The 10,101-nt window shown below is 37.1% G+C and overlaps 1 long non-coding RNA gene across 1 annotated transcript in view; it reads left to right on the plus strand.

Moving 5' to 3' along the window:
- The window catches only part of LOC139819495 (uncharacterized), a 16,959-nt gene extending 8,141 nt beyond the window's left edge, over positions 1-8,818 (plus strand). Inside the window, exons 2-3 of the long non-coding RNA XR_011733741.1 lie at positions 7,632-7,696; positions 8,253-8,818. This is a non-coding gene — a long non-coding RNA (uncharacterized lncRNA). The remainder of the gene's footprint in view (positions 1-7,631; positions 7,697-8,252) is intronic.
- Positions 8,819-10,101: the final 1,283 nt, after the last annotated feature.

Below are 10,101 nucleotides of genomic sequence, written 5' to 3' on the forward strand. Positions count from 1 at the left end.
GCGTTTTTATTGGAAATATTTTTCAGTGTAAGAACAAAAGAAAACAAACAACGATTTTCGGCTAAAATGTTGACAGTAAACACTTACAAAAGCATTCTTCGGTACAACAAAACGCAACAATAAAACGTAATCTATTTATCCTGAAAAAATCTTGCATAATGTACGTTCAATTTACACCTCCATACGTAGGTGTAATTAGTTGAAAATTACATTTGGTTTAACACAGTGGCGGAGTGGCACAGACGATTTAGGTAATTTCGCGGAATTTCTTCTCTCCGCGAGTAGGTATGGGCAATTAAATAAAGCGCGAGTAAAATGCAGAAATATATATATCGGTGGGTAGTTGTAAAACCGCCGCTCGTCGCGGACGGCACGTACTTCTCGGTTTTCATCATTTACGTTATCGCGACGTTCCTTTATGGCTCCATGAACAAGCGCGCGCGCGCCGCGCCATGATGGAGTATCGGATTTGTATCTTACGTCGAGTAATCGCCGCGCGTATATAACCGTGTAATGCGCCAGCTACGACGCAACATTTTGTACCGTATCGACGCGTGGGTATGTTTTGCGACATAAATATTTCAGGTGTCGCCTCGCCTCTAAGTCCACTTATTGAGGCTATCGGAAAGTAATATCTTTTTCGCTCTAACGACGACTGTCGTTCAGCTCAACATTTTTAACAACTTAACGTTTATAAAATATGAAAAATGAAACAAATAAAACTTTTCGGACGTTGCCTTTCAATCGTTAGTAATCATTTTATTAATGATTCATCAGTCTTTTCTCTCTTTATCGTCGTAGTAAACTTGTTCTAATAAGAATGTAAATCAGAAATTAAACTGACAAGGTAATACTGTTTATCTAAGTATCAAGAAATCGATGGTTTTCTAAATTACAAATGTAATTTAAAAAATTAAAAATTTCTGACAACTTCTCTCAGACTTGAAGTGTGTATACATTTAAATACTAAAGATTCAATTTTTCCTTATATTTCGTTACATTTGAAAAGATTCTATTTCTCGTAAAACTTTCGATCTGTACTTTAATTATCAGAATATTATCAGAATATTATCTAATAAAATCCTTAGACGTTAAAAAAAGATAAAATATAAAAATAGAACTGTCGATATTAGTTAAAGAAAAAGAGAGTATATCTGAATAAAGTAAACTTCTAAACATATTTAAGCAGTTTATTCTAGGCTAGAATTTTCATTCCGTTTCTCTCTCAAGAGTGCAGATATATGTATCATACCTACCTAGTAAACAAAACATCGAGACATTCATAAACTATGACATTTAAATCTGCCCAATGCGCAAATGTACTCTCCGCCCTATTATCTATTTATCGCCCAGCTCATAATCCCTGACCGATAATTCCTCCAAAATTTCCGACAAAATTACGACTTCCTTCGGTAACAAACTCAGCCCTTCGCTCCCACAGGGGGTGCCTTCATTAACTTCTTCGGGGTAATCCATAGATTACGGACGCGCCTTATCCAGGTGAAACGTATGGATTGTTCGCGTGCGGCAGCGCCTGAAGGGTGCAGGAGGGTTGAAGTTGTCCGGGGGGGATGGGTGGGTGGGACGTCTCGGTATCGGGGGGTGGATCTATAGATCCGCCGCGTGGCGGCTGTCCTCCATGAATCACGGTGGCTATCTGCTGGAATACCAGCTGTATTTACAACGGCACGCCAACGGCCGCCCGGCCGCCTATATCTTTCTAATCAACTGTTTGTCTAATGTCTATGTAAATACGGTATGTTAATTATCCCGATGCGATGCTAACGTGCCGCGCGGCTATTAATCTCGTCCTGTACGCGTTTCTTCCGCGCCGTTGTTGCACTTCCTGTCAGCGTGGACGCCAATTTCATGGTCGAAGCAATATACAAAATCCGAGTTGCGTGAAAATGGAATTTTATTATATTTCGTTAAAAGAACAATACGGTAAATGCGATTGTATTATCACATCGTATTTCCCTCTCTCTCGCTAATTTTTGAAAATTTTGCAATTGGTACCAATTATATATTATAATCCGTAAATTCTATTTATAATGCGCTGTTTATTGATAATTAATTCAACGATTATACATAAATTTTGGTTATGAAATCTCATTAAATATTGTAAACGTTTATTTTTAAAAGCATATAAATGTTACACGACTGATTCTTTATTCATTAAATTCAGAATGATTTTTGGACGTTTGGCGATAATTCCATTATTATAACTCCATTATTATACGTCATTAAATCGCAAATTTAATCAACGTGTTACATATTCGTATGCGATTCTTCATTTATTACTTAGTTATTTATCGGGAAACATTTGACGATACTATCGATGATATCGATCAGTATATTCTAACTCCATAGCTATCATATGATTACTATTTGGGCATGCATCAATATCAAATTGTGGTACAAGCAACGTATATTTCGATATACATACTAGATTCCATTGAATCCGACGGAATTTAACAATTGAATCGCATTAGAATCAACGACATAAATTGATCCCGCTAGTAATTACGATTTTGTAATTATATTATGATTGCGTTTTGATCATACCGTGATTACGTTTTGGACATATCATAATAGTAATATTTAAATATTATAATAGTTTTACGAGCATACTTAAAATATTAAAAATACATTAGAAAATCGAAAATACAGCGTGATTATATTTTAATACTTTCAAGAAATTATATAGTAAATGTCCCCTGGTTATACAAACTCATAAGTAAAGTGTAATAAGGTTGACAATTTATCGTGATCGGTTTATTTTGATTTTCCACACGTATTTATAAATTAAACTGTAATAATTCAATTATTGGTCAACCTAATAATTGATAAATAAATATTAATTATATTATTATCACACAATATCTAATTGATAAATATCCAAATATTTAACTAATGATATATTCAGTAATTTGTCGGGTAGCGAAGACGGCGGTGAGTCTTGGTTGGCGGCATTCCTCAGTAGCGGGAAAAACCTCGCCCCGCTCAACACGAAAATGAGTAATTTCCAGGATTAATTACTGCCCAAAGTTTGAACGTGAGTCTCTTTACTGCATATTAGAGAAGGGGTTAACGAAACGGATAGGGAAAGGGGCGAAGGGGGTGAAAGGTGGCACGGGCTGGTACGGTCTGAGTGCTTCTTTTTCGAGGGTGGAATGCGGTATTAGCGCTGTTTCGCCAAGATACCCTTCAATTTAACTCACCTCCGTTTAAAGCACAGAGCGAGGGTGGCGAGTGGGTTTCGCGTGGACGGCTGCGGCAAAACGGAAGTATGCCGACCGACGCAAAATACGGAAGAAAAAAATGATTACAATACCTACGTAAACAAGCTTGTTGTTCCAATACTGTTGCATTATGCATCTCGTTATTGTTAAATTAAGAGGAAATGGAGGAGAAAATGTTGCAAGAAATTGTTTTCCATTGCTTCATTCAAACGGCACGTTATTACGTTTAATCTTGATTCAACCAATTTCCTCTCGCGTGATTTTTTAATTCTTTTTTAAGAATTTACTAACATTATTATTTACTTTAAAAAACGCAATTGTGCGGTTAAAATTATTTAAAAATTAGCCACGTTCTTTTTAATAAAATAATAAAGAGTACAACGAGAAACGTTATTTTCTATTGTTTCACGTGGATATATCTTAAGAAAGATTCTAAGGAACTATACGGATAAAAAGAGATCTGGGAAATTTGAGAAGATCTAGGAAATTGTTGAAATATAAAGAATCCCGAAGACGTAAAAATTCCAAGACTCTAACTTTCTTTCTCTTTCTCTCTTCAAATATAATGAACTTCGAAAATCTAACAACCTATAAAGATCTAAAGGAACTCTAAGGGCCTCTTCACACCGACCGACCACTTCAAGCTTAGGTGTCTATTAAGCACTGAAGTGCCTAACACTTCAATCTCAGCGAGCTTGCGGCCTATAAAAGCTTATTAAGGTGGGACCGTAGTCGGTTTAGTTAGATATAGAGTGTTCCATGTTGACGTATAGTATACTTTCTCATCTATGATGCTTGTAATAATTTTTTTAATAGACGTGCGGAAAAATTATTTTGAATAAGTGATTAGAAAAAGAACTTTCGGTGAATTTCCGTCTTTTGTTTAAAACCCTTTTTAATCTTTTGCTATCATCTACAAATTCTTTCATCAGTTTGAAATCAAATTTTTCTTGATTATCTTTTTGTCGGCACAGACCTTTCCATAACTTTATAATATCGGATATTGAGAATTTTTATAATTAAGTTTTAAAATAGAATTCTACTCTATCTATTGCATCGTGTTGCCTCCAGACAATAAAACGAGAATACGTGCTTGGAGCGTGCTTTATAAACGATATCTGACATTTTAGACATTCTTCCCATAATACGCAAAAATACGAACGTATTATTTCCGCAGGAAACATGTATCCACATTTTGTTTTGGATAAAAATTTTCGGATATTCGCGATGCCTCCCGTTCTCGACGAATCACATTGAGAGAAAGAGAGAGAGAGAGAGAGAGAGAGAGAGAGAGAAAGAGAGAGAGAGTTAAAGTGAAGTCTAATATTAACCGAGGAAAAGAAGGATTTCGTTACTACATTATTCGAATTTCTGAAGTTTAATTAGTAGAAACCCTTTATGTTCTTATAATTTAAAAACTTATATTGCTCGCACATTAATCTTTCGCGCCTTAGCTGCTACAAATTACATTTTGTTATATTTACTGAAAAAGGAAAGATACATTAGATATTCGTAATAAATTTAAGCCAATGCGCGCACAAATTATGTTAACTATCACATTGAGATAACACATTCAATTGCTAGAAATTTTTTAAATTTATTCCAGTATCTCATAATTATTTTTTAATGCAATAATAATAAAATAGATATAAATAAGCTGTAAATAAAATTTGTAAAAGAATAAATTCTTTTCATCGCATCAATCAAATAAAATGTACAGAATCCGTGTAATATGTACGATTAGATTAAGAAATACATACATATGACACAGTCAACGTGTTAGATGTTAAAAATATAATTCTCTCTATTTAATGACTCAGGGTGCGGTCACATGGACTGATATTTTCCGCGTAACGCGTATAGCGTAACCAATCAGAAGCGCGAATATATGCGTAACCGAAAATGCGAAACGCTCTTCTAATTGGTTACGCGGTTACGCGTTACGCGGAAAATACATATGGGACTTCAGCCTCAGTCTCTCTATTTACGTGCGCGAAGATTAAGAAAAGAAATACGAAATTTGCAAGACTCCGCAAATGGGTAATACTTTTTGCACTTCTGTAACGGGAAGACCAATGGGTGACAATTTTGTCTTTGCTACCGTATTGAGATATTATTTTCCACCGTCGCGTCGTCGCGACACCGACGTCGTCGGCGCAAAAGTGGCGGTGTGGCGCGTACGAACTCTCGCGGAAAGCGCGAGGCGCGTAAGCAGTTTTTCGAAATACATTCGTACTCGCGCCAGCGACGGTAAAACGCTGAGCGAAGATACGTCCGCGCTTTATTATTCGCGCTCCGAACTAAATTCGCGAAACGAGGATTTACTACGTCATTTCGTCGCGCGCGAGAACGCCGTATAAAAAGTTAGACGCCGAAATACGCACCAGCGAAATTCTCCGCGCGCGCGATACGTCGAGCGTCACAATCCTCATCCTTCTCCATGTAAATCGCGAAAAGCGCCAATTACCATTGTGCGCTGTAATGAAAATTCCTACGCGACCCCTTAAACTCCAATATAGCGAAAAAAATTAAATAACTCTGCGTCAGTGGTAATAACGATAGCGCGAAAAGTTTATTAAACTTTTCAATCTTTTAAAACGTGATTCGTCGAAATTTTCTTTTAGTAATGCGTAAATTAAGCGCGATCTTTATCAGACCATTTTTGAGAAACAATATATATGTATATGTACTTATAAAGATTATAATTTTCGCATTATTATCACATTATTCTGTTTCCATAATTTTATTTCGAACAAATGCAAGAAATTTGAAGAGACGGAAAGATTTAAAGATCCGAAACATTTCCCGTTTCATATCTCGTATATTCATATTCCATTTTAGACTGACATCCATTTTCCTCATGTTAATCTGATTCTTCCTAAACATGGAATATAATGAGCTGTTTCTGTAAATCATATCCCGTGCGTACGCGCGCGCGACTTTAGAATTATAAACTAACGTTATATAGATTTTCCAATTTTCTACAAATGTACTTACAAGAACATTGTCACTGTATTATGAAGTCACTCTATTATATGTTACTCTAGCGTGACATATAATATTCAATTATCAGAGAAGCTTTTTTTCTATAGAGCTTCGCATAAAATTGTAATTTTTATTTCAGCATATTTGCTATTTCTATGATTTCGACTTTCTCCTAAAGTCAACTTTATATCGTAGAGATTATGGGCGAGTATTACGCTCATCCCTTGTTCTACGATCTACAGACATTATATCCTAATACAGATCACTAAATTCTGAAAATTTCTAACTGGCCAGTTTTCAATGGCTGCGAAGTACACGCAATTGCACATCACCCATTTATCCTTAAATTCCTAAGCACGCAAAAAAAAATCCCGGGAAAAAGGCCCGGGAATATCGAGACGAATTTTCTAAGACTTCGACAAACCAGGATCCTTTCAATTCGCGGTATAAATCCTCTTCGCGCTCGATCATCGTGTGAGAAATGTTGCTCTGGTTGCGATGATAAAAAAAAGCGAAGAAAAAAAGAAGAGGAGGAAGGGACTCAGATCGGAGACTTCCGGCACGCGTCGGTCAGCGAACATTGTTGGCGAATGATCGACGATCGCCAGCAGATAGCGGGAACGTAAGAAAGAATGGACTTTGAATTTTTTGTGTCGCTCGGCCGCTGACAAATGATGCGCGAATCTGGAAACGCGATGGTGTCGCGACGCCATGCGTCATCGGCTGAGCAACAAGGTACGCGGCTGCACCACTTCCCTCCCCCGAGATATGCTTTATAGCGCGATTTATCATATTCCGCGCGTATACAGAATCCACCACCCCCGCGATTCCGCGACACAAAATTCACTTCTCACCCATCGTCCTCTGACCGCGACGAAGGGTCGAATCCGGTCTGGTAACGTCAGGAATTGACACCCGTAGAATCGCCTCAAAGTACCGGATTTTAATAAGTGAGATAGAACTGATATGAATATTACAGTTAATTAGAAAAAATGCCATTTTCGGTCGGCCGATATTATTATCGGATTTTACTGAAATCGGTGAATAATCTTTTACTCGAGCGAGCATATTACGAGATATGACAAAATTCAATTCTTTTAAAAGATGAAGCAAGATGAAAATAAACAGGAGAATTCGATATCTATATTAACAACCTATTTCTCATCTCAATAAATTTCAGTCATTTTTCAGTCATTTTTAAGCCAATTCTTCCGATTAAAATCTTAGAATCTCAGTTATAAACGAGTGGAAACAAATTCTTATCGAACTGATCTATTTCACAATCTATATATTTCCAAAAGATTTGAATAATTAAAAATTAGCTATTTTTTATTTAGAGGATAATTTTTTATTGTTTTTACACCATTTAAATTTGTGATATAAATTTTTGTCCGTTTGATTTAGATGACCTTCCGATGTCTTTCCCGAGGCTTTATGTTGTCAATCTCACACTCTCTGGACTTGATTCGGTAAGTGGATGTCACTTCTCTCTGCTAGTTAGTCCCAATTTTCTAGTCCGAATATGTTGCAGACTATGAATATTAGCATTTCTTCTTGAAAATTACACTGTCTATTCAGTTTTTAAATATTCGCTTTGCTCGTCGGAGAGTTTGAGATTATTTAATTTACCTATTACCGCGTCGCTGAAGATGGCTCAAAGTAGAGCCAAAACGTACGATTTATAATTTGTATTAAATTATTAATTAAAAATGTAACGTTAACTCACGCATAACTATAACCGCGTTTGACTCTCAAAGCTCATTTTTACTTGTTACTCTCGTTAATATGTACACCAAATATTATATATTATAATTATATTAAATCTAAAAACCAGAAAAATGCTAACAATTAACAATTAGCAATTAATTATTAAATTTTTCGTCGAAAGCGTTACCGTTTGTTCAACGTTCCTTCCTCACGGGCTTTCCGTATAATATCACGCGATAGACCGGGCCTTTTTTCAATATTCTCCGCTCTTGTCCCTGAAGCCCCGGTCTCCGAATTACCTTTATTCTCTCTCTTTAGCGCCGTCGGAGTCAGAATTTGGGTTTTGTCGTTGTCAGCCCTCGGTACGAGCCAGCGAGGAAGCGTATTTGCATAGTTATCTCGAGCGCACAGAATCTGCGAGCGAGCGAACGAGCGAATGAGCGTGCTCTGTTTTCGCAGGATGATGATAATTTTTCCTCTCGCACTGTTCACACACGCGTGTATGCGAGTACCCACGGTGTACTTTAGGGCATCGATACGTCCCGCGGTCTCGTTTCGTAGTACCCGGTTTCGAGAGCTACGCGTTCGAGCTTAATCGCCGCCGGCCGTCTTTTTCCCGCTTACGAGAAAGAGAGAGCGATCTCTTGCGCGATTCCCGTCCGATCGAAATGTCCATAGCTCGCAGACATATTATTCGGAGTTAAAAGGCTGCATACACAGTCAGAAACAAATCGAACTGAATCAGATTTTAATACAAAACGGAATTGCATTGACCGCTTTATATATCGACTTTTAAATATTAAACCGTGTCAAAAACAAATAAAATGCACTGCGCATTATTATATAGCGTATTTTTAAGCGAAAGCACACGCCAATAATTTTGAATGCATATTCAGATGTTTTTGCAAAATATCTTTTAAAATGTTTTAACGCTGGGAGGATTAAATTGTTATAAAAACGACTCTGTGGAATAAAAGAGGAAAATTAATTAAACGACGAAACTTGATCCATTATTTACTCAAAATTTTACTTGTTTTTATTGCTAATATACCTTTGTTCTTGCTATATAGTAAGATATTTATTCGTAGTAAGAAAATTAAACAACTCGCGGCCCTTTAAAATCTGGGTTTAAAATATTACCGAGACTGAACGAGATCCTGAATTTTAAAAGCGCTTGATTCCACTAGAATCGCTAGATCCATGTATAAAATCCTTAGATTGTCCCAAAATTCTGGAAATCTTAAAGCTTGGACCTTGAGATACTTCATAAATTTGCATCGCGGGATATTCGCGACGGATAGAAGTCTAAATCCGCGATCCGCGAACTCGGAAAAGAAATTCTGGATCCCAATGAAAGTCAAGAATCTGATGTTGCCTGGCGTGATATCGGCGCACCGTCGATCCGAAGGAAAAAGAAAGGATAGGAAGGAAACAATAGAAATCACGCATCACGTGATTTCGCAGCGGAGTATCTGGCAAGCGCAACCACTTTAAATGCAGATGCATCCTGCACGCGGATCGGGGACGTCTCGTCCCCAACCCCCATTGCCCCGCGTACAGCCCCTAAACCGCCCCTGTAACCTCCGATCGCCCAAGTTTATGGTTCTCCGATGCTCTTCTTCTAAGTACCAATAACTGTCCAACCGTCTGAGGCATCGAAATGCGTTTTGCGTGTACACGTGTGCACGCACACGTGCACCTATACAGAACTACATCGACATCACGCGCGTGCCGCAATCAATATATCTCGATGTCATCCGTTTCTTTATATATATATAACCGCCTCCCTTCCTCGTCATCTCCGAATATATTCTCGTACTTCTAAATTTTCTTATACTTTTACGGCTATCTTCTCAATTTTACAATTTCTATTCCCGTTTTTCCACTTTTTCCAAAATTCTGTATACTTTATGTTTACAGCGTACTTCTGTATGGCTTATCTTCCTATACGTTTTATATATCACACTTTGTAATATTTCAATTTTATTCGTTTTTTTTTTCCTACCTCGAAACTTCTGTCTCGAGTCTTCGTATCTCCCTTTCCCCAGAAGTTTCGCGCTTCCATACTTTCTCTATTTTTAGCTATACTTTTTAAATTTTAGTCAATTTTCCAAAATAGAATTTTCCGCGTCCTTTAAGATCCTTAAAGTTCCTAAGCGATATTTAT

The sequence above is a fragment of the Temnothorax longispinosus genome, chromosome 9, assembly GCF_030848805.1.
Source record: "Temnothorax longispinosus isolate EJ_2023e chromosome 9, Tlon_JGU_v1, whole genome shotgun sequence".
NCBI lineage: Eukaryota > Metazoa > Arthropoda > Insecta > Hymenoptera > Formicidae > Temnothorax > Temnothorax longispinosus.